Raw genomic sequence first — 27,704 nt, forward strand, 5'->3', positions numbered from 1 at the left:
CCTGTTCGGTACATTCTAGTCTTTGCAAACTACTTCAGAAAATATAGACCTCCTGATTTTTGAAGCTCATACACGCCATATAAACCATCTTTCTCTGAAATCTCCTCCAGCTCCTCTCACCATTCCTCTTTAAAAAGTATTTATCAAGCCTTTCCACTCTTCCCTTTTCTGCAGCTACTCTCATCCATAGAAGTTTTATTTTGCAGACTCCACCAGTTCATACAACAATCAACTCCCTCCTGGCCTGAGAGATGGCAATATATCCATAAGCCCTTCCAGCCACTAAAGCGTTCATTATATCTCTAGCTTTCTCCAGCACCGGCAAATCTGCCCTTTTCTTTTCTCGAATCTCGACAACTTGCCTGTTTTCTAACTACTCCAATGTGTAACAGGCTGTACAACGTGCTCCATTCACTACAGCATTCCAGATTCTGTAACTATTTTCTGCCCCGAAGCAGTTGACTATCTGCAACTTCCAGATTATAAATCCATCCCAATCTATCAAAACACCTTCAACCCTCCCTCTCTCTGTGATATCTACCGATGTTCAAACAGAAATAACCCCACAGAGGCCGGTGTCCTCTCACCAAATCGACTTTAATTGTACATCATGGTACATGGCAGTGACTCATGCTAGCTCAGAGCCGGCTGTTCGAGTGAACAGAGCCCCTGACACTCCTGTTTATTTCTGTCAACCAGGATTCACTGATTGGACTCGGTTCACAATCCCAGTATTACTGAGGTTTAATTGACTGACCTTGTTCCAATAACTACAAAATCCCTTCACGTTTTTCAGTTAAAAACAGTTATAGTGAGCAATAATTACATTACCAGGGCACACATCTAACTATTACGCAGTCCAATGACTGTAGTAAGCAGCTGATTCATGTTCAGATCAGTGAACACACCATCTTGCAGTCAGCAAAGCTGTTGAAAATATCTTTAAAAAACACTGAATTCAGACACAGTGTTACTGGGCTTCACCACTACTTCTAAAACCCTGGCCAGCTCTAAAATCTATGCAGAGACTTTTCAAACTGGAGCTGGAATGTTTTTGCACAATCCCTCACAACAGACCAAGTAGGGACATACCTGATCAACAGGGAAATGCATGGCCAATGGACTAGCACAGTGCTTGGTGCTGGTCAAAACACAATTCAACATTTGTAAAAATCACATGTCTGCAAGCATGTTTTGCAAATTTGTCTCTTCTCGCATTCCATCGAAACTCTGTAATTCTCTATCTTGGACCTGATCCGAAATGAAGGCGCTGTAAAGGTGATTTACTCCTGACGGACATGGCATCTTACATTGAATCCCTCATAAAACATACTCAGTGTATGTCAGTTCCACAATGTCAGTATGCCATCAGAATTGATGACAAGCACGATCCCAGACCACCTTCCATGTATGTGATTCGAGATAGAAATTTCTATGTCGGTATTTTCCATTAACAGCAAAGTCCCTTTATTGACGTTTCAACATCGTTCAGTAATATTGACTTTTCAATTGTCCGATAAGCAAACCACCCACCCATTTGTTCAGTTCACGTTTATGACAACTATTCGATGCACAAATCACAGTTGGGGGCTTTGAACTGATGAGTCTCATTACTACAATCAAGAAAATATTATTATTAAGTGTAAGGACGCAATTATTTTCCCTTGTACTAACACTGTGTGCTAATACTCACACACAATTATTTTCATGGCAACGATATCACTGTGTTAACGTTCCACAGCCAGATATGAGTGTATTTTCAATTGCTTCTGTCCTTCTCATAACACAGTAATATGATGTCTTAATGTCAGTGTATATGTGATGTTCGGTATGTAGGCCATGCTTTTGAAAGATAGATTGTTTCAAACAGCAAATCCCTTGAGCTGTTCACAGCAAACAAGGTAATGACTGGACCTAACCAGCGTGCGCTCACAAAACGAAAAATTCAGTGCCCAACTTTGGCATGATTTGTCAATATTTTTCATTCTAAATTATTCATGGGATGTGATTGAGCCAGTATTTATCGCCCTTCCCATGTTTCCGTTCAGAAGGTGGTGGTGAGCTGCCAGAATTAATCACGACAATCCATGGGCTGGAGGTAAGTTTACAATACTCTAAAGGAGAGAATTTGAAACAGTGACACTGAAGGAACAGCAATATAATTCCCAAACAGAATGGTGGGTTGCTTGGAAAGTGAGTGTTCTTGAGTTCCCATGTATCTGCTGCCCTTGTGCTTCTTGATGGTTGTGTTTCAGGGGGCTTTGTAAAAGGATTCGGTAAATTTCTGCAGAGTACTGTTTTGATGGCATGCATTGATGCTACTGAGTGTCAGTGGATTAGGGGTGAATCTGCACTCATAATGGTACACGGGGCGTATTTCATCACACGCACATTCAACGTATGTCGCAAAGAAGGTTACAATCTTTCAGAAATCTTGAGGTAATGTAGTTTGGCTGGATTCATAGCCTCTGACATATTCTTAAAGCCAATGAATATATTTCTTTTGACAAGTGTGGTGCTGGAAAAGCACAGGAGGTCAGTCCAATGTTTTAGCATAGGCCCTCACAGGAACGGGTAATGAATATATGTGGCCAGTCCAGCTCAGGTTAATAGTAATCTCTAGTTTATTGGTCCTTCGGAATTCAGTTGTGGTGGTAGCATTGAATGTTAAAGGGTGATGGGACAATTCTGTGTTGTTAGAGGTGATAGTTGTCTTGCATGTGAGTAAGAAAAATGTGACTTGTCGATGGTAAGCTCCCGCCTGCATATTTTGCTTATCTGAGTAATTACGTACGATGTTGAATATTATCCAATCATTGGCAAGTACAACACTTGAGCTTTTACAGTGCATAGATAGTCATTTATGATGCAGCTGAAGATTGTTGGCTCGAGAACAGACAGCACTCTTAGAACTCAATGATAATGACACTCCCTCTGAGTTAGGAAGCTTGCTTCAATTTCCACCTGCGCCAGAAGTGTGTAACAACATATCTGAATAGATTTATATTATAATATATTCCGTAAGGAACCAAGTGAGGACTTTGTTCGCTCAATCAGTTGGCTGACTTGTTTGTAATGTATATTCATGCCAACAGTGTGGGTTCAATTCCTGCACTCATTGACTGTACTGTCCTGCAAAGTACTGTTCCACTCAAGCACTCCTTTCTGTCAGGTATAATCTCTGTCCAGTTAAACAACCACCGATTGTCTCTGTCCAACCAAAGAGCAACCACATCATCTCTTAAGAGTGTGGTGCCTTAGAATTCAGCTGTGTGTTTTCTTGTTGTCCATGTTTATACCAAGTTTTCAATGAGGCCAGGGGATGAGTGACCCAGCAGATCCCAAACTGAGCTTCACTGACCAGCTTGGTGCCTAAGAAGTGCTGCTTGATACCACTGTAGATGATTTTTTTCAGCACTTTATTAATGATACGTGTTAGACCAAGGGGCAGACATTGAATGATGTTTTGTCTGTGTATGTACAGGGCTCAATCGATCGTTTCCCACATTGTCAGGTCGATGCCAGTGATGTATCCCAAAAGGAACAGGTTGAATGTAATGTTATCAAGGCCCATAGCATTTGCATTATCCAGTCCCTCGAGCCTGCTTGCAGAAACCACACGAAATATATCGAATTAGTTGAAGCATGCCATTTAGAGGAGATTAAAATCGACCATCCCGTTGAAACTTCTGTTTGACAGATATTGTGAATGTCTCAGCCTTATTTTTCTACGGTTGTGCTGGGCTCTTCCACCATGTGGATGCGTTTATCGATGGAGTTCCGGTTGGAACATGTTGTTACGAGACTTCCCATGAATGAATTTGTTTAGCCTGTCACAAGATGGATGTATTGTCCTAGTCGAACAGGTGTCCCTCATCATTTGTATGCATGGTATCGGTGATAGCTGATCATGTCTTTTGGTGGCAAGTTTACGCTCATATATCCTGGTGGCTAGTTTAATGCCCATTTGACCAATGTAATATTTCTTGCAGTCCTTGCAAGGCATTTTGTACATGACGTTCATTCTACCGGTTGTGCATACGAGGTCCTTTAAATTAATCAAGAGCTGTTTCAATGTCGTGGTAGGTTTTCGGGCTGCTATGATGCCTTGGGCCAGAGTAACCTGGTTGTCATCTCCGAGATGTCTTTGATGTATGGCAGGGAGACTCCAGTCACTGGGGGTCCTCGATTACCCTGGGGGAAAAAGGACTGAGTGTGTTCGCCCTCTTCATGCCTCTCATGATTCGTACACTTCCAAAAGATACCCCTCTGTATCCTACGCTCGAAAGAAAATTGTTCGAGCTTGTGCACCTCTCCCGATACCTGAGTCCATTGAGTCCTGGGTACAACATTCTAAATTTCTACTGCACTATTTCCCCAGTTACTAATATTACCATAGCAGGGTTACCAAAACTGAACACAATAATCCGAGTATGGCCTCACCAACATCCTGTAAAACTGCAACATAACTTTCCAACGTCTGTACTCAATGTCCTGACTCTTGAAGGCCAGGGTGCCGGAAGCCTCCTTCACTGTTATGTCGACCTAGACATAACTTTCAGAGAACCGTGCACCTGGACTCGAAGATCCATCTGTTCCAGTGCATGCTTAAGGCTCTGCTATTCCACGGGGAAATTCTATCTTTATTTGATTTTTCAAAATGCAAGCCATCACAAGTATCGATATTAAACCCCATTTGCCATTGCTCAACCTACTTCCTCACCTGATCAAGGTCCTGCCACAATTTCTAATAACCTTTCTCACATTCCACGATACCGCCCTTGTAGTGTCATCTACATTCTTCCTCATCATGCCTGAACATTCTCATTCAAATCATTGATAACAACGGTAATGGTCTCAGCACCTTTCTCTGAGGGACACCACTAGTCACAAGCCCCCAGTCAAAAAAGCATCCTTCCACTATTCCCCTATGCTTCCTACCTTCAAGCCAGTTGTGTATCCAATTTGCCAACACCCCCTGGATTCCATGTGACACATTCTTTCAGAAAAGCCTGCCATGTGGAACCTTATCAGAGTCCTTACTGAAATCCATATAGACTATGCATCCCAACCGAGGAGCAAACCATACTCCCAAAACCTTAACATTCTCCAGTCCATCCCATCCGCCATATCCCTGCAAAATTCTCCAGTCCATACCAACCTCCATATACCTGTAACATTATCCAGTCCATACCATCATCCCTATTCGTGTAATATTCTCCAGACACTACAACTGCTTTTGAATCTCCCACATGTTCGCTTCTATTGATTGTTTCCACACCCTGCTCAATTTGGTCTCTGTAACGATCCACAGCCTAACATCTATCCATAACTCTGGAATCTAATCCAGACACTCCAACTCTCTAACTTGCTCCAATCTATAAAACCCTTCCTCCCGATATTCTCTGACATTTTCTGATAGCTATTAACATTCTTTAACTCTGTAACAACCTTGAGCCCCTGAAAACATCTGTAACTTGATAATCTCAACCATCCCTCAAACACACACTATCATTGAAACACTCCTGGCATTTACAACTAGGCTTTAGAGGTAATCCTTCTTTCCCTGACTAATCAAAATCTCATAATCGCTATCGTAAATATGCTTAATGACCCATCATCGATATCCCTCTGCAGTAAGGCAATCCAAAGATTCACTATCTACTGAGAGACTAAATTGCTCCTTATCTCCTCTTCGATTGAGCTTACTCTTGTTGAGATTTGATGGTCTCTGGTCACAGATTCTCACACAAGTTAAAATAAAACGAAGTGGCAAAAAATATTATTTAACTTAAGGCTATGCAGATTGTCTCCATTGACATTACTAAAACATTTGAAAGTGGCAGGTTGTTCTGCATGATCAGATCACAATCTATGGAGTCCATTGTGATTGGTAAGTTGGACACAATACTTTTCTTTGTCATGGGAGACAGAGATATGTGGAGGGTTTATTTCTGATTAGAGGTCTGCGGCCAGTGATGTTTCACAAGAATCAGTGCTGCAATCTCTGTTTGTAATTTATATCAGTGTTTTTTCTGATTAGTAATGGAATGGCATTTAGTTATTGGGATAGCTTGGGGAATTGTGGATAATGAGGAATAATGTAAAAGAACGCAGCAGTATGTCGATCAGCAGGAACACTGGTTTGAGGAATTGAAAAATTGCACGTCATCGTGACAAGTATGAGTTGATGCATTTTGGAAGTCGAATGGTAGAATTAAATGCATTATAACTGTGATACCCAGATGGATCTTGGTTGCAAGTCCAGAGCTGCCTGAAATAACAATATAACAGGATGTGATAGTAAAGAAGGTGTATGGCATGCTTGCCTCCCTCGATCACAGCATTAATTTCAGCCTTTCGCATGTCATGTTGTAATTGAATAAAGCTTCAACGGCTCAGTTTGGAATAGCATATGTATTCTCATCACCACACGCTAGGATATTTGCGGAGTCTTTGAAGAAAGCTCAAAAGAGGTTTACCAGAATGTTACCTGTATGAGTCTGTGCCAAGTAGAAATGGACGTTTTCCCTGTATGAAAATGTGTTAAGTATCAGGAGAAGTTGGACACAGTTGGATGGTTTTTCTACTGTGATGGATTCTCAGAGGCGACGTGGTCCAGGTATATGGCATTGGGAGAAGGGTAAATGGTCTGGATGGTCGGAATCTCTTTTCCAACGTGGAAATGTAAAATACTCGGGCGCATCAGTCGCAGCTGAAAATGACAACTTTTTAATGAGATGAACAAGACAAGCTTTTTTTGCAGACAGAGTGGAAGCTGCCAGGATCGTATAGAAGTGGAAAAGTTAGCAAAGTCTTTACATGGCGTTCAGACAGAAGTACGAACAGGCAGAGTTTAACGAGATATGAGCCACGTGCAGGCAGATGGTATTCGTTTATAAAAGCATCATGGTCTACACAGGCATGGTTTTCCGAAGGGCTTTTGCTGTGCTGTACATTTCTATTTTCTAACCTCCCACTCCCTACCATGGCAATGGCACTCAGCATCTTGAATGTAAATTGAAATTCTCTTTCATTCTTCTAAATTCCAGTGTGTTCAAGCTCAACAAACTCAACCCCTAATGATCAGAATATCCGTCCAGCCCCAATATCAACTGATCATTCTCTGGCCTCCCTACAAAGCCAGAATTTCTTTCCCCAGGACACTTGTGCTATTCATATTATTCTATGCTTCATCTGATTCGTTACTTGCATAATTTTAGCAAATCCTCCCTCCGTTTGCGCTCCTTTTCCCTTTGCAATAGTAGACAGCATCTTGTTTGCCTTGTCTATTACCTGCTGACCTGTAAGCTGCCTCTTACGTTTGAATTCTTAAAACTTTTTGTGCAGTCTGTGTGAAACCAAACGGTGCTAGCCTGACAGTAAGTTGGGAACAGCTAGAGTGTATTAGAAAGGATATGACAATAAATATTAACTGCACACTTAGAAACAGTGGGATACGCATGATTTTATAAAAGGGAAATATTTGAAAACCTGTTACATTTTACATTTTGGCGTGAAAATTAATAACAGAATTAGTAGAGATGGGAGAGGGGAATGAAGGTTTGGGGACGTTTGAAGTTTCAGAAGCCTTTTGAACAATTTCAATAAGGGCTAAATCTTAGATAGGGAGCGGCAAGGCCCCATAAATTTCATTCAGGCTGTCGATGTGCAGCCACTGTTGATGGCAGAGATCCGATACAACTATTTTGCGGTCGGACTTCCTGTTGAGAATGACAGGAAGCTCAGGAAGTTGGGAGAATAAATTGTGATATCTTGGAAAGTGTTCACATTTTAGAACAGGATTGCAGGATGTCTTGAAATGCAAAAAGCTTTTTTAAACTTCTTGACATGAGCAGGTGTTTCCCAGCACCTTGTGAGAGGCTCATGAAAACATTGTGGGGCCTCTCGCAGAGATTATTGTACCATCGATCAGCACTAAAGAACAATGAGATATGGTGCATCAGTTGTTGGAGTCGATTCTGAGAGAAATGATTATCGTGCATTTGGAAAGGCAAGGAGTAATGAGCATTAGTCAGCATTACTTTGTCAGTTAAAAGTCGTTTCTGACAAACCTGAATGCTTTTTCAGGAGGTAGACAAGTAGTATATCAAGGCAAACCAGTAGACCTTGTCTACATGGACTTCAGCAAGGCCTTTGACAAGTTTTTGCATGGCAGAAGAAAAGAACATAACAACAACGAGCAGGGGTAGGTCGTCTGGCACTTCAAGCCTGCTCCACCATTCAATAAGGTCATGGCTTATCTATTCCTGGACCCAGAACAATCTACCAGCGCACACACTTTATGCTGTCATTATTTTTTATTTTCAAGAAAATATTGACCTTAGTTTTAAAAGCGTTTACTGAAGTAGTGTCAACTGCTTCACTGCGTTGGAATTCCACAGATTAAATGTCCTTTTGGTGTAAAGGTTCTTACTCAATTCAGTCCGAATTCTGCTTCCTCTAATCTTGTGACTATGTCCTCTTCTCTAAGCTTCACCTGCCAGTCGAAATGTCCTCTCTCCGTCTCTCGTATCTATTCCCTTCATAATTTCATTTTTTTCAGAGATCTCCTCGATTAATTTGAATTATAATCAATAAAGTACCAAAATATTCTTTGTATCTCCACATAAGCCAAGCCTCTCAACTCCAAAATGAAACTTGTGAACGTCCTGTGCACGCCCCCAGTGTCAATACATCCTTTCTCAAGTAAAGAGACCAAAACTACACACAGTAATCCAGGTTTCGGCAGCACCTTGTACAGTTGCAACATAGAACATAGAACATTTCAGAAGCAGTATAGGCCCTTCGGTCCTCGATGTTATGACGACATGTCATATCAATCTGAAGCCTATCTAACCTACACTATTCCATGTGTGTCTATATGCTTGTTAAATGACCACTTAAAGGTACATAAAGTGAGCGAATTTACTACCGTTGCCGGCAATGCATTCCATATCCTCTGCGTAAAGGATCTACCTGTGATATCTGTCCTATATCTATCACCCCTCAATTTGAAGCTATGCCCCCTCGTTCTCGGTGTCACCATATTTTGAAGAAGGCTCTCCCTGTCCACCCTATCTAACCTTGTGATTATCACATATGTCCCTATTACGTCACCTCTCAACCTTCTTCTCCCTAATAAAACAGCCTCATGTCCCTAGGGCTTTCCTCGTAAGACCTTCCCTCCATAACAGGCAACATCCTAGTAAATCTCCTCTTCACCCTATCCAAAGTTTCCACATCCTTCTGATATTGCAGTGAGCAGAACTGTACACAATTGTCCAAGTGCGGCCGCATCAGAGCCTTGTACCGCTGCAGCATAACCTCATGGTTCCAGAACACGGAACCTCTATTAATAAAAGCTAAACCACTGTAAGCCTTCTTAACAACCCTGTCAACCTGGGTGGCAACTTTCAAGGATCTGTGTACATGGACACCGAGACCTCTCTGCTCAACTATACTACCAAGCATCTTACAATTAGCCCAGTACAGTACTTTGCATTCCGGTTACTCTGACCAAAGTGAATCACCTCACGCTTGTCCGCATGAAACTCTATTTGCAACCTCTCAGCGCAGCTCTGCAGCTTATCTATACCTCTAAAGAACGAACAACATCCTTCGTCGCTATCCACAACTCCACCGACCTTAGTGTCATCTGCAAATTAAGTAACCCACCCTACTACGCCCTCATCCAGGTCGTTTATAAAAAGGATGAACAGCAGTGGACCCACAACGATCCTTGCGGTTCACCACTTTTAAGTGGACTCCTGGATGAGCATTTCCCAACAACCCATCCGATTCTTTCAGCAAGCCAATTACTGATCCAAACTGCTATATCTCCCACAATACCATTCCTCCACATTATGTACAATACCCTACTGTGGGGAACCTTATCGAACGCCTTGCTGAAAACCATATACACCACATCAACCGGTTAACTCTCATCTACCTGTTTGGTCACCTTCTCAAAGAACTCAATAAGGTTTGTGAGGCACGACCTACCCTTCTCAAAACCATTCTGACTATCCCTAATCAAATTATTATTTTATAGATGATTATAAATCCTATCTTTTAGAATATTTTCCAACGCTTTACCAAAATCGGAAGAAAGGCTCACTGATCTATAATTAACAGGCTCTTCTCTAATCCCCTTTTTGAGCAGGGCAACCACATTTGCTGTCTACCAGTCTTCTGGCACTATTCCTGTAGACAATGACTGTTTAAAGATCAATGCCATGGCTCGGCAATCTCGACCCTGGCGTCCCAGGGGATCCTAGAATAAATCCCATCCCGCCCCGGGGATTTATCTATTTTCACACTCTGCAGGATTTCTAATACTTCTCCCTTGCAAACTTCAATCCCACGTAGTCTAGTAGCCTGTATCTAAGTATTCTCCGCGACAACACAGTCTTTTTCGAGAGTGATGCTGTCGAACAATATTCATTTAGTGCTTCCCCTATCTCCTCTGACTCCACAGACAACTTCGAAATACTATCCTTGATTTGCCCTAATCTTACTCTCGTCATTCCTTAAATATCTATAGAAAGCCCTAGAGTTTACCCTGATCCTATCCACCAACAACTTCTCATGTCTCCTGTCTCTTCTGAGTTCTCTCTTTATGTCTTTCCTGGCTACCTTGTAACCCTCAAGCGCCCTAATTGAGCCTTAACATCTTATCCTAACATAAGGCTTCTTCTCCCTCTTGACTAGAGAATCCACTTCCTTCATAAACCATGGCTCCCGTGCTCTACACCTTCCTCCCTGTCTGACTGGTACACACTTATCTGGGACACACAGGAGCTTTTCCTTGAATAATCTCCACATTTTTAATGTGCAGACTCATTTCCATCCTAAGCTTCCTAAATCTTGCCTAATCGCATCGTAATTGCCTTTCCCCCAGCTGTAACCTTTGCCCAGAGGTATACACCTATCCCTTTCTATCACTAAAGTAAACATAACAGAATTCGGATCACTATAACCAAAGTAATCACCTACTTCCAATTTTAAAACCTGCTGGGCTCATTACCAAGTACCAAATCTAATGTGGATTCGCCCCTTGTTGTCATGTCTACATACTGTGTCAGGAAGCCCTCCCACACATGCTGGACAAAAACTGATCCATCTATAGTACACATACCATCGTGTTCCCAGTCAATATTTGGAAAGTTGAAGTCCTCCATGCCCACTAACTTGTTTGCCTCACTCCTATCGAGGTTCATCTTTGCTATCCTTTCCTCTACATCTCTGGAAGTATTCGGAGGCCTATAGAAAACTCCCAAAAGGTGGCCTGTACTTTCCTGTTTCCAATCTCAGCCAATACAACCTCAGTTGACCAGTCCCCAAACATCCTTTCTGCAACTATAATACTGCCCTTGACCAACAATGCTACACCGCCCCCCTCTTTTACCAGTTTCTTTGTTCTTACTGAAACATCTAAATCCTGGAACCTGCAACAACCATTCCTGTCCATGCTCTATCTATGTCTCCTAAATGGCCACAACATCGAAGTCCCAAATATCAAGCCAAGCTGCAAGTTCACCCACCTTATTCCGGATGCTCCTGGCGTTGAAGGAGACACACTGCAAACGAACTTCTTGCTTGCTGGTGCCATCTTGCCTCCATGAAACTTGATTTCGGACCTCCGTACTGCAACATTTTCAATACATGAACAACAAGTTTGGTTCGCATTAATCTGCTGGTTTAGTTTAAACCCACCCCAATACCCTTAGCGAATTTCCCTCCCCATCCCCGCAAGCATATTGGTACCGCTCTGGTTCAGATGAAGGCCATCCTCTTTGTAGACGTCCCACTTACCCAAGAAAGAGCCCCAATTATCCAATAATCCAAAACTCTCCTTCCTGCAACATCCCTGTAGCCACCTGTTCATCTCCTCTCTCTCCATATTCCTCGGCTCACTCGCACTTGGCATGGGCAACAAACCCGAGACAACAACTCTGTTCGTCCTAGCTCAAATGTTCCATCCTAGCTCCCTGAATTTCTGCCTTAAATCCCCATCTCTCTTCCTACCTATGTCATTGGTGTCTATGTGGACCACGACTTGGGGCTACTCCCCCTCCCCCTTAAGGATCCCAAAAACTCGATTAGAGACATCACGAACCCTGACACATGGGAGACAACACACCAACCGTGAGTCTCTGTCGTCCCCACAGATCCTCCTGTCTGTCCTCCTAACTATGGAGTCCTCAGTGCCTAATGCTCTACTCCTCTTCCCCCATCCCTCTAAGCAGCAGGGACTAATTCTATGCCAAGCCCTGTGCCCCACTGCTTTCCCCAGTAAGTACCCACCCAACAATATCCAAAACTGTTTACTTATTGTTGAGGGGAATAGCCACAGGGGTTCCCTGCACTGCCTGCCGGTTTTCTTTCCGTCACCTGAATGTAAACCATCTGCCTTTTTCTTGTACCTGAGGAGCGACTATCTCCCTGTAACTCCTCTCAATAACCCCTCTGTCTCCCGAATGGTCCGAAGTTAATCCAGCTCTCGTTCCAGTTCCCTTACGCGGTTTTCGAGGAGCTGCAGTTAGGTGCACTTCCCGCATATGTACTCAGCAGGGACACTAGTGGTAACCCTTATATCCCACATTCTGCAGGGGGAACATTCAACTGCCCTAACTTCCATTCCCACTATTCTAGATTCCCAAAGAGACTGATCAAAAATAAGGATTAAAAAAAAACTCGTTACCTTACCAATCTGGCGCACAGACGCTTTTTCCTTGGTTAGAGGAGGATGTTGGGTGGGAGACACTGCCCAAGTCGTATTTCAGGTAACGCGACGGCACACATATATAACCTCCCAGAAGTCCTTCGCTCCGCCATCGCAACTGTCGGCAAATGGAGGCCCCGACGCCTGAAGTAAGATTTTCAAACAGTTAGACTCACCTTCCCAGAAGTCCTTCGTTCCTCCCGTACCTCTCGCCAAACATAAAAATCTCTGATTTTAAACTCAATCCCTTCAGACCAATGAAGGACAAAATTTTTATTTGCCTTCCTAATTAGTTGTTTCACCTTCAGATGAACCTTCTGTGACTCATGCACAAGTACACCCAGATCCCTCTGCACAGCAGCGTGCTGCAACTTTTTGCCATTCAAATAATAATCCTTTCTACTGCTACTCCTATCAAACTTTGAAGATCCTGGTGTTGGACTGGGTTAGACAAAGTTAAACTTCACACAAAACCAGGTTATATTTCAACAATTTTGTTTGGAAGCTCCAGCTTTCCGAGCAACACTTTCCTTACCTACATTCGTCTCTTATCGATTACTGTCATGTTATTCGGGTCTTCCACTGTGAAGACCGGTAAAAAATACCTGTTCAATGCTTCATCCATTTTATCATGTTCCGTAACGAAATGCCTCAACTATTTTATCGTGCTCCATAACTAAATGTTCCTTCTGATCATCTAAATGACTAACGTTTAATTTCGCCTCTCTTTTGAGTTATATATAATTACAGAAAATTTTGCGAACTGTCTTTTTCTTCACGTTTTACCTTATTATTCTTTATAGGTTTTAGTAGCTTTCTGTTGACCTTTAAAGTGTTCCCAATCTTCTCGTTCACTGTGTTTCTGGAAACGTTGCATCTTTTCTCTTTCAAATTATGAGTCTCCCTTACTTCAATAGATACACTTTTCAGAATACCCCATTTTCTTACAGTCCTTCCTTTTCGCTGGAATATGTTTTTGCTGAGGACATTGAGAAAAGAAATGCTTGAAATGTCCTCCAATGCTCGTCAACATATACACATTAAAATCTTTGCATCCAGTCTATTTGAGCCACGTCCTCACTCATTCTATTGTAGTCTCCCGTGTTTAAGAACAGGGCCGTGATATTGGATTTTATTTTCACACACTCCACTTTTACTCTAAATTGATCTTTTACTCTAAGTGATACGGTGATCACTCGTTCCAAGAAGATTTCTAACCACAAGGCCATTAATTATTCATGCCTCATTACGCAGGATAAGATCTAGGATAGCTTGCTCCCTCATTGGCACAATTCCATACTGTACAAGCCAACTATGACGGAAAAACTGAACGAACTCCTCCTCAAGTCGACTCTGACCGAGCTGGTTCACCCAGTTTACATATACATAAAAATTCCCCATGATACTCTTTTTACAGACGTTAGTTATTTCTTTGTTTACTACCACCACCACCCAGCCACCACCCCCCAGCCCCCACCACAGACAGGTTAATAAGATTAGATCACACAGGACCAGGGAGTGCTCACCAACTGGATAAAAAATGTGATTGACGTTCGAAGACAGTGCGTGTTCAGAGTGGGTTGTGCTCAGAGTGCAGGCCTATGATCAACAGTGAACCGTGAGGTTCGATACTATTTCCACTGTTGTGCATCATTTATATAAACGATTTGTATGAGAGTACAGAAGTCATGTTTTGCAATTGACATTGGTGGTAAAGTGGACAGTTAAATGGATTATCTACGAGTACAACGGGATCAACAATACAGCTGACCTCGTGTTGAGGGATAGCCGGCGGAGAACTCAATGACGTCGCATTGTGCGAAGACAAACCAGGGCGGGACTTGTCTTCTTAATGTTCGTACTCTGGGTATTGTCGTCAAACAGAGAGACCAAGGAATGCAACGACACAGTTCTTTGAGGTTGAGTGACAGTGAGACAGGCGGGTGAAGCAGGTATTTTGGATGCTTTCCTTTATTGGTCAAGCATTGAGAATAGGAGTTGGGATGTCATGTTGTGGCTATACAAGACATTAGTGAGAACACTATTAAATAATTGTTAATTATCTGGGAAAACAAAAACTCAGCTGGTTCATTTATGGTCCTTTCGGGAAGGACATCTGACTTTCTTACCTGTTGTACATCACATGTAACCCCAGACCAACAGCAATATGGTTGACTCTGAGCGACCTCTGTGCAATTAGCAGTGGGCAATGTATGCTGGTCCAATCAGTGATATCCTCAGACAATGAATGCATAAATTAAAAGAAATTCGTCCGTTGCTACCGCTGCAAACTCCTCCAGCTGCAGAAATACTTACTGCTATAACATTCTTCAGGACCTTTCCACGGTCTATAACACTCTCAACACCTCCATTGCCCTGAACCCTCTCATTAAAATCTTCTTTAATGAGAAGATTTTAATCTTCTTATTAAAATCTGACAATGATTTCCCTTCCCACTACTCTCCAATTCCTTTAACAAATACTTCCATATTTCTGAACCGTTGGTTTCTTCAGAACTGTTCGTATTTTCCTGTCTTCGAAGCATTGGGGGAGGCTGTTGGAGGTTCCAGTTTCCAGATATTTCAGTAAGATTAGGGAGAGTGGTAAAAAAGGAGGGGGGTGGCATTGCTAATTAGAAATGGCATAACGGCTGCAGAAAGGAAGTTTGAGGGGGATCTGCCTTTGGAGGTAGTATGGGCTGAAGTCAGAAATAGGAAAGGTGCAGTCACCTTCTTGGGTGTTTACTGTAGGCCCCCCAATAGCAACAGAGATGTGGAGAAACAGATTGGGAAACAGATTTTGGAAAGGTGCAGAAGCCACAGGGTCGTAGTCATGGGCGACTTCAACTTCCAAATATTGATTGGCAGCGCTTTCGATCACGTAGATTGGACGGGGCCGTGTTTGTGCAGTCTGTCCAGGAAGCTTTTCTAACTCAGTATGTCGATTGCCCAACCAGAGGGGAGGCCATATTGGATTTGGTACTCGGTAATGAACCGGGATAAGTGATGGGCTTGTTAGTGGGTGAACTTTTTGGTAATGATGACCACAATTCTGTGACTTTTACCTTGGTTATTGAGAGAGATAGGTGCGCACAACAAGGTAGATTTAAAAATTGGGGGAAGGGAAATTACGATGCTGTAAGACAGGATTTGATGAGCATAAGTTGGGAGCATAGGCTGTCAGGGAAGGATGTGGTGGAAATGTGGAACTTTTTCAAGGAGCAGATACCACGTATCCTTGATATGTATGTACCTATCGGGCAGGAAAGAAATGGTTGCGTGAGGGAGCCTTGGTTGACGAGGGGGGTTGAATGTCTAGTAAAGAGGAAGAAGAAGGCTTACATAAGGTTGAGGAAACAGGGTTCAGACAGACCAGTGGAGGGATACAGGATCGCCAGAAGGGACCTGAAGAAAGGGATTAGGAGAGCTAAGAGAGGGCATGAAAAATCCTTGGCGGTTAGGATCAAGGATAAACCCAAGGCATTTTATGCGTATGTGAGAAACCTGAGAATAACGAGAACGAGGGTAGGTCCGATCAAGGACAGTCGTGGGAGATTGTGTATTGAGTCGGAAGAGATAGGAGAGGTCTTGAACAAGTACTTCTCTTCAGTATTTACGAACGAGAGGGACCATAGTGTGGAAGAGGAGAGTGTGAAACGGACAGGTAAGCTAGAAGAGATACTTGTTAGGAAGGAAGATGTGTTCGACATTTTGAACAACTTGAGGATAGACAAGTCCCCCGGGCCTGACGTGATATATCCGAGGATTATGTGGGAAGCAAGAGAGGAAATTGCAGTACCGTTGGCAATGATCTTCTCGTCTTCACTGGCAACGGGGGTGGTACCAGGGGACTGGAGAGTAGCGAATGTTGTGCCCTTGTTCAAAAAAGGGAATAGGGATAACCCCGGGAATTACAGGCCAGTTAGTCTTACTTCTGTGGTAGGCAAAGTAATGGAAAGGGTACTGAGGGATAGGATTTATGAGTATCTGGAAAGACACTGCTTGATTAGGGACAGCCAGCATGGATTTGTGAAGGGTAGGTCTTCGAGGAGGTGACCAAGCATGTGAATTCTTCGAGGAAGTGACCAAGCATGTGGATGAGGGTAGAGCAGTGGATGTAGTGAACATGGATTTTAGTAAGGCATTTGATAAGGTTCCTCATGGTAGGCTTATGTGGAAAGTCAGGAGGCATGGGATAGAGGGAAATTTGGCCAAGTGGATAGAAAACTGGCTAACCGGTCGAAGTCAGAGAGTGGTGGTAGATGGTAAATATTCAGCCTGGAGCCCAGTTACAAGTGGAGTTCCGCAGGGAACAGTTCAGGGTCCTCTGCTGTTTGTAATTTTTATTATTGACTTCGATGAGGGAGTCGAAGGGTGCGTCAGTAAATTTGCGGATGATACGAAGATAGGTGGAGTTGTGGACAGTGTGGAGGGCATTTATCGTTTGCAAAGTGACTTAGATATGATGCAGAGCTGGGCTGAGGAGTGGCAGATGGAATTCAACCCTGCAAAGTGTGAGGTTGTCCATTTTGGAAGAACAAATAAGAATGCAGAATACAGGGTTAATGGTAGGGTTCTTAGTCAGGTGGAGGAACAGAGGGATCTCGTGGTCTATGTACATAGATCTTTGAAAGTTGCCACTCAGGTGGATAGAGTTTGTAAGAAGGCCTATGGTGTATTATCGTTCATGAGCAGAGGGATTGAATTCAAGAGTCGTGAAGTGATGTTGCAGCTGTACAGGACTTTGGTTAGGCCACAGTTGGAGTACTGTGTGCAGTTCTGGTCGCCTCACTTTAGGAAAATTGTGGAAGCTTTGGAGAGGGTGCAGAGAAGATTGACCAGGATGTTGCCTGGAATGGAGAATAGGTCATACGAGGATAGGTTGAGAGTTCTCGGCCTTTTCTCATTGGAACGGTGAAGGATGAGGGGTGACTTGATAGAGGTTTATAAGATGATCAGAGGAATAGATAGAGTAGACAGTCAGAAACTTTCTCCTCGGGTACAACAGAGTGTTACAAGGGGACATAAATTTAAGGTGAAGGGTGGCAGCTATAGGGGAGATGTCAGGGGTGGGCTCTTTACCCAGAGAGTGGTGGGGGCATGGAATGCGCTGCCCGTGGGAGGGGTAGAGTCAGAATCATTGGCGACCTTTAAGTGGCATTTGGATAGGTACATGGATGGGTGCTTAATCTGGGATAGAAGTTCGGCACAACATCGTGGGCCGAAGGGCCTGTTCTGTGCTGTATTGTTCTATGTTCATTCTTAATTAAATCTGATCCTTTCCATCCAATGTAAAGCACAATTGGAAATGTCTCGCTGAATGTTTGTCTTTTTGTTGAATATTTTACAGAGTTCCTTCGAATTTTTCCATTGTTCATTTCCAGCAACACATTGCACTCAAACTCATGTAATCGGCTTTGTTTATCATTATCAGCTGTGCCTACTGCTCATTTTTTTAAAAAAACATAATCTCTTTGAATTCTAATATATTACAATTTCCCTGAGGATCGCTCAGTGTGATATCTCTCTTGCCCTCATCTTCATCTCCTCATCGATCTGAGAGGTATGTTAATAACGATTTGCATTATTCGTTATTCAAAGAAATATTGCCAAAAAGCATTCTCCAAACTCCTGTTTCAAATCACTTTTGCCCGTGTGACTATCGCAGACTGTAGAAGGATTGTCGTCTCCCAAAACTATTACAATGCGTTTGTTACAAATTCTAATACTTCATGTTTAATGCCTTGATGGATAATTAAATGTTGTTCAGAAGCCGAAAAGTCATTCTCCTGCTTGTGCTTTTGACAAGTTACACCTAAAATTCAGGCGGATTCAAACGAATAATCTGAGGCCAGTTTCTTTCTTTGTCATGCCTTTGTCAGGCTTAGACGCTCTGCTATGCCATTCTGCCTGGGTCTTCGGACGGTTGTGTACTGTTGAATATTTATGTTCTACAATTTATTCACTCTTCTACCATCTACCGTATTTCAGATAATTTGCCCTTTCCGAAAAAGAACATTATAATTTACGTGTTCTCACCATTTGCCCTAACTAACCTATTAGATGATGTAAAGTTTTAGTTCAACTCTGTCCCTTCCTGTTCCTTTCTCCTTATCTTCAGTCATATCTCCAATGCTGTTCCGACACTTAATTCATTGTCTTTGAATTTTGAAAGCTCCTTTCCCCTGAACACTGTCTCTGCGTTTTCTCTGACTGTTTCAATACCTTTTCATGGACATACCGAAGGGATTGGACAGGACAGTAGTCCCATTATGGTTATGTTCATTTGACTCGTGTAATGTACCTTTTTTTATCGCTGTGCAGTGTTTCTTCCCCGAGCTGGCCTTTAACTGAGTAGCTTGCTAGACCAGTTCAGAGATCAGTTGTGACTCAAACACTTTGCTCTTGGTCTGAATGATATCTACGCCAGACAGCTGCTGATAACAGATTTCCTTCCCTGAAAGATATTAATCTATAAGATGGATATCCCTTGCTGAACTGTCTTATGAATAATATTAGGCCATCGTCTGACCATTAATAGCTCACTCACTCCTGAGCACTGATACAATTCCACCACCTTCTTCGTGGCCATTGTTTGATATTGATACCTTCCTGAACTCTGGTGCTATCACTAGGTATCTCTTCATGTGGTATCCCTCATTACATGTGTCTAATTGACTCTGCCTTCACCTTTTGCAGTTACTCCAGATCCTGAGTGAAGAGAATTTTCCGCTCCAGAGAGATGAGTTATCATAGGCCACGGCGGAGACTGAGAGTTATCAGGTCTCGATGGGCCTCAGTACCATTCTCCAAGTGTAAAACTCACTGCATCACTCTATTTTCCGATTCTTTCTATTTTGCCGTCTCCAGTAGTTACGCAGGAAATGCCCAACTCAAGAGACTTCACAAAAACTGGGAGTCTCATCGATAAACAGGAAATCCACGACGTGTCATTTGTTGAGCTTGCACTAGGGTGATTGCATTGTTCCAGTCGAAGTGGTGTCCCTGTGTGCATGACCGTAAAGATAGTGGCGATAGTTGTTCATTCCTTTGGGTGGCTATTTCGTGCTCGTGCATCCTGGTGATTAGTATCCTGCCTGTGTAACCGATGCAGTTTTTAGTCAGAGGGATGAACGGTAACTACAGTTTTGCGGACAAAAACAACTTCAATTAGCACTGGAAACCAAACCAAAAGAGAATGGACTTATGGAAGAAACCCAGCAGGCCATCAGACAGACAGCCGCACCAACACGAAACAGGAGGAAAGAAGGGAACACATCCTTAATACCCAGGAAAGGAATGCCCTGGAAGGACTCAGAAAATGTAAAAAATATTGTAATCCTACCGACTGAAAAAGGATACATGGCCGTCATCCCAAACAGAACACAAAACATTGAAAAGGCAAACTCACGACTCGCAAACACTGACACCTTTCGACAGGTGGAAATGGACCTGACTTCACAACAAGAGAACCGGATTACAGCGGACTGCAGAAACTCCACAAAGCAGGCGAAATGAGAAACACTGACGGCTCAAGAATGAAACCTGGTGCATACAACTCATCACTTTTCTACGAATTACCGAAGGATCACCAACTGGGGGGTGGGGGGGGCGCATTTAGACCCATAGTGCCATTCATTAACACACCGGCATACAGACGAGCAAAGAAGATTCACCAGGTTTGAGAAGCCTGACGCTACTCCATCCACTCCAACCAACAATTCTTGAACATCACCCATGCACCAAGCTTGGGGAAGACGAAGTCATGGTTACCTTCGACGGAACGAAATCAATTAATATCAGCCTGGCCAAAGAAACACTGACTGCACTACGAGACGGAACGAAGGATGCATGTAACAGACAGCATCAACTCAATCAGCAAGTACGGCATCTTCAAGGTAGTAATCCTGGGGCTCAATGCCCACTTCACTTTCAACGACCAGACATACAAACAAATCAACGGGACACGCATGAGGTTCCCAATACCAGGGTTATTAGCAGAAGCAGTTATCGGGAGATTCTCACAAAAAAACCCTTCACATGTTCCAAACTAATCCTTGTATCCAGTGTTTGGATGACACGTTTTATCGTCGTGAAATGGAACGAATTCGAAGACACCTGCAAACTCATGAACAACATACTTACTGGTATAATATTCACCAAAGAGGAAGAGAACAAAAAGAGACTCCCCATCCCAGATGAAGTGCTTTTGTCCGAAACATCGATTTTCCTGCTCCTCGAATGCTGCTTGACCTGCTGTGCTTTTCCAGCACCACTCTAACCTTGACTCTGATCTCCAGCATTTGTAGTGCCCACTTTCTCCTTCCGAGATGTCACAATCAAAACGTTGAGAGTCAGAATTGAGATGTCATGCTGAAGATATGCAGAACACTGCTGAGGTCACCACGTTGATCAGTATTGATGATCAAATCTCCTCTCAGCATCCTATGCATCAAACATTCCTCGTAACTGCACTTTCACTTTCACAGAGCAACGCATTTCCTCTGTTCTCTCTCCAGTTCAATTCCATCATTCCATGCGACAGGGTGACCAGAATTGCACACAGTCCGCAAGCTGATAGAGGATATGAAGCCATTCGCTCACTGAAAGATATTATTGAAGTTTTCTTTTACCTTCTGGAATCGGCACACACTGTCAATCCTCTCATTTACTGTGTATTCCTCTGTATTGTTGATGCCCCCAAATGCTTGCTTTGCATTTCTCTTGGTTGTTTGTTTCATTCACCTGAGCCTAGTTGATTTCTGTGCTCTCTTGTCAAATCCAAGTATTTTACATCAAGTTGCAAGTTACTGTCTCAAACTGAAGCAGAAACATTAATTCTGCTTGATCCTTCGTAAACAAATCCAGGTCGCCTGCCTGGGGCTCCCTGGGCAGAAACACCGCAAAAAAGAAATGCAGTAACGCTCGAAATTCTAAGTCTGGTGAGAACAAAAAATGTAATCAGGAAAGAAGTGGTTTTAGAGAAATTATTGGGACTGAAAGCCAAGATAAATTTATGGAATTGGAATCATGTATGAGAAATTCACTGTTAGGTAAAGTTTGTAGAAACAATCGATTCAATGCATTGGGTTATCAGAAAAAAATCGATAAACCGAAGCTTAGTGAGCAAAATCAAATTGAGGATAATATATTAGCATGTTATAAGAATGGGAGTTCTGACAGAAAAAAAAAATGTTTTTGGATCAGAAGGCTTCTGTGGTATTGCATGGTTTGGTTCTTTGGCCCCAGCTGTCTAGATGCATATCTAACAATTTGTTGAGGGTTTCAATTGTAATTTTTCCAAGACTGCTGATCTCACTAAACAATGTCAGGTTATGAGTAGATGAGGAGTAGATTTTAAAAAAACGCTCCAAGGTGTTTGAGACAAGTAGAGTAAATCGGGAAATACATGGCAGAAAAAGGGCGATTTGTACTTTGTGCACTTTGGCGATAGATACAGAACAGCAGCCGACATTTGTAAAAGGATTGTTTGAAAAATATTGAGCTATGAAACCATTTATCTTCCTTTTATTGTTTTCTTCAACGCAGACCTCTGAGGTCAATGCAGGACAGTATGCTCTTAAGCTGGACATCAATATGGGAATGACTTTGGCACGCTGAGCAATGCACACAAACCCACAATGTGGGTAGCTGGAACATTGAAAAAGATCTGGATATCCTTATCACCAGTCAGTGAAAGCAAACTTGCAGGTAAAGAAAGCAACAAGGATGATAAATGGTGTGTTGACCTTCATTGTCATCAACTCTCCACCATCACCTTCGTTTCTTACCTTCAATCTAATGACATCCAGTTCTCCACGGATTCCATATGATCTAACTTTCCTAACTGACTATCATATCGAAAGCTGAAGAACACCTTACTGAGTTCCATGTTGCCAACATCCTTTGCTGCGCCTTCATTAATTTTCCTCATAATTTATTTTTAAAAATTCAATGAACTTCATGACACACGATTTCACACGCAAAAAACCCTGTTGTCTACCTCTACTCAGTCCTTTGTTTTCCAAATACAAGTAATCCCAGTCCCTCAGAATATATTCCAAGAGCTTTCCACACTGACGTCAGACTCACTGGCGTGTTACTCCCTGACGTTTCCTTATCACCTTTCCGAAATAATGGTACAACATTAGCCAACCTCCAATCTTCTGGCACCGATTCTGTGGCTATACATGATGCAGATATCTCATTCAGATGCCCAAATAATCGTTTCCTTAACATTCCAAGGAGTTTAGAGTTACAACGAATCATGTCCCCGGGCTATATCCGCCTTTGTATATTTTAATACCTTTATTATTCCTCTTCTCCTGTATAAACACTACCCAAGGTATAACTATTTATTTCCACAATTTCTCTAGATTCCATAAGCTTCTCCACAACAAATATTGATATGAAGGATTCAAAGAGTATCTCACCGAACATCTGTGGTTCAACGGAAGGTGGTTTTGTTGTTCTCTCCTCAATTACTCTCTTGGCCTTACTGCATTTGTAGAATCCCTTTGGATTCTCCCTGAGCCCATTTACTGAAACTTTCTCTTGTCCCCATTTTACCCACCTGTTTTCCCTTTTGCGTATGAACCCGTTTTCATTGTACTCCTGAATGGATTCACGTCATCACTGCTCTCCAAACCTTTCATATGTTTTCTTCTGTTTCTTGACCATACCCTCTACTTCTAGCCATCCAAAATACCTCACAACTTCCAACATTTACCTCCTCATGGGCAGGAATATATTGCTGGTAGCCTTTGTAATCTCGTTTCTGAAGGTATCCCACTACTCAGCGAATAATCTCACCTAATTAGTTTTTCAAAGTGCTTCTCTGAAACGTGCATTATTGGCCTTAACAAATTTAGAATTTTTTATATATTTGTCAGGCCAATTCTTCTCCATTTGTCTTTTGGAACTAACAGTTACTGCATAACAAGCTCAAGACTTCCTGTAACATGCACAAAAGGCTGAATGGTCTCCTCCTGTCAGTTACTTACAGAAACATGGTGACAGATTGTTACCCCCGTTCCGTCGAAGCCCAACCAACGTTCTAAACGGTATCTAAGTGTTACGACTCGATTTGAAAACAGGGCACTTCCCAATAGGTGCAGCATGACATAATGTCAATACGCCATAAAGATAGATCTCCTAATTTATGATCTCTATTAATTTCCCCACAACTCTGCAGTGGCATGGCACCGTTCTCACATACAAGAAAGAAGGGTTCAAAACATTGAAAGATTTATGGTCCATTCTTCACAAACTATCATCACTTCCATCCATACCGCCGGAGTAAATGTTCCCTTTTATTTGGACATGCAAAGTGACGAAAGGAAGGGGTTAACTGAAACTGTATGCACAGTGACTGTGATTACTGAAAGCCACCATGGATTCAAATTATCCCAGTGGAGAGTTTACATCTTTTAATGAAAAGTGCGCTCCATTCACTGTGTTATACCAAAACATGAGTGAGAGCCACTAAAGCACTAGCAGGAATCAGCAGTCCCTGAGAGTGGGGAAGGGCAGATCAGAATCCGACAGCATTATACTGGATTGTTCCAACAATGGATCAGAATCTGAGTACATTATACCGAAATGTTCCAACAGTGGACAGGGATTTATCTTGGAATATTTGGGCTCTATCTACATATTACGATTATTTGCCATTGTCTGGGCGGATTGCATATGTACTTTACATTGTTCAATATATTTATTATCCAATCCTGGCTATCGTTGGTGTCCCTGGTAAGTCTTACTTTTCAGTTTTTAATTACATTCACCGTTTGTGAACACAATATTGTTATTTTCATTTACTGGACTCTCCTTGCTCCTGCTATTGTACCAGCTGAGAGTCTGATTCCAGATATTCACCCCACAAACCACTAATATCTACATTAGTCAACTTGTTGATGCACTCTCTCCCTCTTTACTTCTGGCAGAGTCCCTTGTTGCCGCTATTTTGACGTATTCAGTTTCACCTGTGAACTACGATTCATTGTATCACTGCCCTTGCTCTTTGAATATTGATAGTGTGGAGATGACTCTCTCTTATTCTGATTACGAACCTCATTTCATTCCTCTCACTCCATCCAATTTCGAGCTATTATCTGAGCCTGAATGAGACAAAGTGAAGCTGTGGTGATCGCTTTGGCCATGAACGGATTCCTGCCACCATAACTGACCATTATAATTGTCATTCAAACAACTCCAGAATACATTTCACTGGCTCTGCCCATCTGGAACCTTGACCTATTAAAATACAGTCTTACTGATGTCAATAATCTGCTACTGACAATTCCAGCATCAAACCTGCAGAAGCAAATATGGGTTGACACTGCATGGCTCGTATCTGAAATCACACCGAAATTTGATACATTCATTATTCTTGTGCACAGTGATTTATATTGCTAATGGGACTCGTAATGCCATTATTTTAATATTCACAAACACGACACGGTGTCCATTACCCAAACAACTGCCAGTTACTCATATTAAAAATGATTTCCTCCATTGGTGTACATTGCCCGACAATGACTTTCACATCTACCACCGCCTCAGATACAGAACCTTTACGTGAGCTGGTACATACGGATACAGACATAAATTTGTGGGATACCCAATTACTGTCATTCGCAGTATGGGCTGCAAATTTTCCCATGTTTGGCAGATATGTTGTCCACGTATCACAGCAATATACTGACAAAGGTTTGCAATACACCCAATGTTGGACACACAGCTTGGTTTACTGACTAATGTACTAGCACTGTCTGCACTCCTCTCTGTGCTTGTCTGTTACCTTGTCCCAGTTTCTACTTCCTGGGCAGGTTCTGTGTGACAGTTTCAGAATGTGATGTAACGTGCCATATCAGATGCCCTGGCAATGCATTTTTTCAATGTTCTCATCTTTTGTATTAGCTCGTCCAAAGCGTAACACCTCTGCTTTTTTTATCCGCTATACTTCCACATGTCCTCAATTAGTGAATTGCGTGTTTCTATCTTTTCATGGGTATCCCTGAACCGCTGTATCTTTCCCTGGTCATTGTATCTGAGTCACATCTTTGAAACTTGTTCTGTTCCAGTCCTTTGAACCCCTTTGTTAGTCCCTCTCCGCTGATCGTGCGGTCAATAACAGGGGTAGACCCCAAGTATTATTGTGCAAGATAAGGCATCTAATTGTAGCTGAGGGGCTTCTGACTGACTCTTGTTATTGAAATGTGAATGGATTGCTTGGGATGGTTTGCTTGAGGTTGTGCTATAATCTGCCTCAGACAATCACGGGAAAATGGGGATTTTGTAACTCAATTCTGGACGGAGCATGGGGACTTAACCTACACCATCTGGGTCTGCAACATGAACAAGTGAAGCAGAGGTGCAGAGAGGCGAATCTCTGAAACCATGGAGTGAGAGCCTGAGGGGAGAGGGATCTGCTGTATCTGTATGTGTCTTATATAGACACACTCTCACACTTCCACACACTCACACTTACACTCTCTCGCACACGCACACAAGCACATACATTCAAATATTTGGTGTGACTATGCATTTGCAGATTTGTATTTGCAGATAGATTATAATTTGTTCAAAACCATAAAATAGATAGATATCAGATAATGTGACATTTTATACACTCCTACTTTGGAATTAAAACGAATCTGACACAAGTTGAAGACACAGACAGACTCAAAACCAGTCCTCACGACTAAAATACATTGACTTACCAGAAGACTCCCCTCCTTTATATCGATAATACCTTAATTTATCTCCAGGTAGTGATTTGACATAAATTCTGAGATTTGCATATTGATTTATCAAGACACACACCTCTATTCTCACTGATTAAAGATGTAGGTGCCATCTTAGATCTATTGCATCCATGTGCATAAGATGCATGACCCTTTGATCTTTTCCTCACAAATTCTCTGTCTCTCGTCTGTTTTACTAACACCTGACGAAGCTACAGCGCTCCAAACGTTAGTGTTTTCAAAAAAATCCTTTTGTACTAAAGCCTAGAGTCATGTGATTTTCTTTTTGACCTTGTCCAAGCCAATCCAACACGGTTACCTCCATAGCATGGTTTTCGTTAGTTATCCAATCATCTCTCCAAGCAAATACCTTTTTCTAATCCAGTGGGCGCTTGTATTGCATGGTCATCATTTGTGGCGCACCTTAGGCCAATGCCATTTGGATACCCAGTGATAATATATCAATAGGATGCCCTTCATTCACTTTGTTTGACACATTTATACATACACTCCGGCAAACAATTCAAACACGATTTTTCCTTCTTAAAATCATATTGACTGTGATGGATTTTTCTTGGACTTTGACAATCCCCTATTATTACTCTCTTAATAACAGGTTTCAACAACAGCTTCAATTACAATAGTTTGCTCACTACTTCATATTCCCGAGTCGAGCTGGTTGTTCTAAGTTCTTCCATTTCTATAACCTCGACGTTCCCAATTCATTTCCTGTGTAATAGACACAAAACGTTCAAAGTTCTGCTCCGATTGCAGTGTACTGGCATGACTAGTTGAATTGGATTCATTCTTGTCCTGGCTTACACACTTCATTGGCTGAATGTCCTTCGGGTGTTCCGAATTATAGTCTTGATGCTCTGAATGACCTGCTCCTGTTCCTGACCAAGCCGCTCAAGTTCTGAGTGTTCTCATCGTGTTGCTGTGGAGCGGTTTGGGGACTTACAGAACCTTCCTGCTATGGTGCAACATTTCAAGGGGCTGAAGTATCTTCTCAAATACGTCCAAAACACGGTCGAGATCCTGAACGGTCTCCTCCTACATCGCTGAATTGAGTTTGAGAAATTGACTGTTTTGCTCCTGTTCCCTTCAACTGAAATGCAATTGAATTACCTCCTTATGTGTATGTAAAAAATAATCTTAAACGGCTTCACGACTTTCTGCTGTTCTTCTTAAACACACTCAATGGGCGAAATAGCTTTGCTCTAAGCTGAC

This window comes from Chiloscyllium punctatum, chromosome 35 (assembly GCF_047496795.1).
Source record: "Chiloscyllium punctatum isolate Juve2018m chromosome 35, sChiPun1.3, whole genome shotgun sequence".
NCBI lineage: Eukaryota > Metazoa > Chordata > Chondrichthyes > Orectolobiformes > Hemiscylliidae > Chiloscyllium > Chiloscyllium punctatum.